The 3,789-nt window shown below is 42.9% G+C and overlaps 1 pseudogene; it reads left to right on the top strand.

Moving 5' to 3' along the window:
* Positions 1–215: 215 nt before the first annotated feature.
* Positions 216–2,878, top strand: LOC117556145 (annotated as a pseudogene).
* The last annotated feature ends 911 nt before the right edge of the window (positions 2,879–3,789 follow it).

The raw sequence follows: 3,789 nt of genomic DNA, 5'->3' as shown, positions 1-3,789 counted from the left end.
GTTTTTAAACAGACCCACTGTAGGATAGGCAGTCTATTTACAGTTCTTATTAACAAAGTCAGTGGCCACCGTAGGATCCTCAAACCTGTGTGACGTTCCATTCGGCATGGTAATTTTGAGAGTTGCCAGGAAGAGGAGACCAAACTTCACATTTGGGTAGGAATGTAGAGTACGCTTAACTGGGACAAAAGCAGCTCGCTTCTTGGCAACGGAGGATGTATAGTCCGGGGAAATGGAGATCCTCCTGCCGTTGTAGAGAAGAGGAGAGGATTCACCAGCCTGCTGCAGAATCTGGCTCCGGATATGAAATAAGTGTACCCTTACAACAAAGGGCCGAGGTAAGGTCCCCTCCTTGGGTCTCTCTCGCAGGGTCCGATGGGCACGGTCAAGTAGAGGATTCTCGTCCAGCTTGAGCAAGTCCCGGAGCAACTGCGCGACGAAATCAGTGGCACGGGCTCCCTCCAGAATACCCATCACACGCAAATTATTCCTCCGCGATCTGCCCTCAAGATCCTCACATTTGTCATCCAAGCGTTTCACTTGTGAAGTTAGCATGTCAACTGTAGCTTCCAGCTTGTCTATCCGAGTGTTGTGGTCAGTGGCAGCTTGCTCCAGATCTCGGATCGTGGCTTCGTGTGCTTAAATTGACAACCATGAATGCTCACTGTAGGCTACTTATACTTATGAGGTATTTGCACTTTAGTGTTTGCACTAAATTACTCCATTAGATTTCAGAGGGATATAGTGTACTGCTAGGGGAACATTATGCATAATAGATATGCATGAGTTATTGACTTTTAATTGTAATAGAGTATTAGAACACAGGTGATTTCAGTTTTATTAACTTACATTTATCAATGAATCTTATTGATGCAATTGTCCATTTGAATGCCTAATAAATGTTATTTTCACACAATATTATTATTATTTTCCCTTTGGTTGCACGTGCAGAAGGACCAATCGTGTCCTCGGGATATCCTCTGAACTTTCTCTCCTCCTCTCGACAGAAAGGATAAAAAGCTCGTTTCCCTAAAGCACTTGAGGGTAGTTTCCCCCAAAACCGTCACGATGCTGCGTTGTTTACCTTTCTGTTGGAGAAGTTCTCTCTTCTCTTTAACTTCAAACTGTTTGGGTCCAGCTGGTCGGACGGTTAGGACCGGAAAGGTCACGCGCAGCTCGCTCCCCCGCAGCCCCTCCGGAGGAGAGTCCTGCTAGAAGTCCCCAGAACCCTTTTCACAGTGGCCTTCAAGGTATTCAGAGAATACCCTGGAACACTCAGATAAAAATAAAAATAAATCGATTTAATTATATAAATAAAATGTAATAAAATGTAGGCTATATACAATGAATAAATGAGAATCGTATCTCTGTTGTTGATCTGTAATATTACAGTGTTACGTTGATTTGTTTGTCCTTCTCGGACCATGCACTACGCATTTCAGTGGGTTTGTGTTAGAAAAGAAAGCAACCAATCAGATCTTGTTCTGGGTCTCTGGGTAGAATATCCTTCAACCAAGGTATTCTATATCCTTGATCGAATGCCCTGGCCGTTGCACTAAATGAGAGCGTTTGGACTGACAGTTTGATCAGCCAATCATATATTGATTTGTAGCCAATGGGCGTATTCTTTCAGAGTTTCACTCGGTTCCAGGGTATTCTAGAAGGCCCGCTAGTTAACTGGCTCGAGACAGAGGATTCTAGATGAATGCGACGAAGCAATTCATGCAGTTTTATTGTTTTTAACGTTGAAATGACAAGTGCAACAGGTGAAGATGAAGTTGTTGCGGAATTGTTGTGAGTACCCTTTTCAAGACGACAATTCAGTGAGAAGACGGACATTATAATGCCGCGGATGGGGGGCGGGGCTACGGGAGGTGTGTGTGTCTACAGAAGGTCCAGTTGTGATAGACACGGTTCGCCACTGCCTTTTCACCCACTTCGGCAGTTATCTAGGCGACAATAAAGTGGCTCACCTGATCCCCGACATCCTACCTGTGCTCACACTCGACCGGAAGCTCATTGGTTCTGTCATTACAAACACGAGACTGATCTTCGGCGTCATCTGCGCCACGGTGCGCGTTGACACTTTAGAGGACTTTGCATATGGCTCCAACATACTGGTTAACCCCATGGATACATTCATGAAGGAACAAGCATTGGCCAATGAAGATGTTGCTAAGAGAGCTGAAAAACACATCGGAGCCTCACTATAACTGTGAACACTTTGTGACCGATTGCAGATATGGATGTGCAGCCAGCCTGCAAACAGATACGGTTGGTATAGTCCTAAACGCTTTTCTGACAATGGGTGCAGAATTAAATGTCTATGTTAATTGTTGTTTTGGTTATTGGTCATTCAAATTATGCCATGTATATTATACTTTAAAAACGTATTTTTTTCTGGTGTTAGGAGAAGCTGTCTCCATTCGCAGTTCATCTTGTAGGCTACTTACAGTGCTGCACATTCAGAAATAGCCAAATCAGATTATTCAAACCAACCAACACTGAGTATACTTGGCATGATAGAGCCTCTTGCACTTCAATGCCACGTGGCTGCTCAGATTTGAGAAGTTGGCATCCTTCTGAATTAACCTTCACAACTGTTCACAGTAATATGGTTTTTTTCCAGGTATCACTCAATCAGAAAGGTTCTGTAGGGCATACAATGCAATTCAAAATAGTGTATAAACAACATTAAATAATTAACTATATTTCTTTTTTTATAGTTCTGCGAATGCTTGAAATCAATCATCAGAGACCAGCGCAGTGTGCTGTCACAGGCCTCCTGGGAATTGTGTCCATTATCTGCTACGGCATGGCACCATCAACAACATTACCCACAATCCTCATTCCCTTAACTCTGTGGATGGCTGGTTGAAGAAGTGCATAGAAGGAACCTACAAACAATCAAACACACAAACTGAGCTTCTACTTGGCAAGGAGTGACCTGAAACCTCCTCAAGACTGTGCCCTTCTGTCTTATGGAGTTAAAACTATACATGTCATGACCTTTGAGTAGACAATGTTTAATGTTTTGTTTTTGTACCTACATGCAAATAATAGTCTCCTATGTGACTTACATTGGTCCTCTCATAAAAGTGTTGGGAAAAATATACTTATAAAAGAATACAGATGTGATTCACTTTTGCTAACATTACAGTCAACACATTGACTTTAACTAAGTGTATTTTGTCAACAGCTTACCAGGAGCAGCGCCAGGGGGGAGCTAGGGGGTGCTGAAGCACCCCCCAGGATTGCCAAAGCACCCCCTAAGCACCCCCAAGAAATGTGTTTTATTTTTTTTCGAAAATAATAATAATAATTGTTATTAAATTAAATTAGAAATATTATTGATTACATCAATGCAAATGTGAAACAAACACATTTTTGACCAAAAACATAAAGCCAACACAGGTGATATGATTAGGCCAATGGCCAGCACCGATTCGATTTTTTACCTACCCATAGGCTAAATGACTTTGTGACACTTGAGTGACTTCCTGTTAGCTAGAGCGCCAACTTATTTGCTAACAGCAAAGTGAAAAATTGATCGTTTTTTAGTCCTTAAACGTCCACGTGTGGACACTCAATCAAAACCACCTGAAAGCGAGAGGGATTCTGCACATAATAGCATAGCCTCGTGAGTACAAGTAGCTTACTTCTGGGTCTCTGTGTTTCATTCAAGCTCTGCTCTGTGTGTGTGTGGCACGAGCCATTTTGTGTGCGTGCGCGAGCGAGAGAGCTCACGCACCGGTGGGTAGGCCTATCTACTGGAGATCGTTGTGGTTA

This window comes from Gymnodraco acuticeps, unplaced genomic scaffold (assembly GCF_902827175.1).
Source record: "Gymnodraco acuticeps unplaced genomic scaffold, fGymAcu1.1, whole genome shotgun sequence".
NCBI lineage: Eukaryota > Metazoa > Chordata > Actinopteri > Perciformes > Bathydraconidae > Gymnodraco > Gymnodraco acuticeps.
This window is presented reverse-complemented; position numbering and strand designations above follow the sequence as displayed.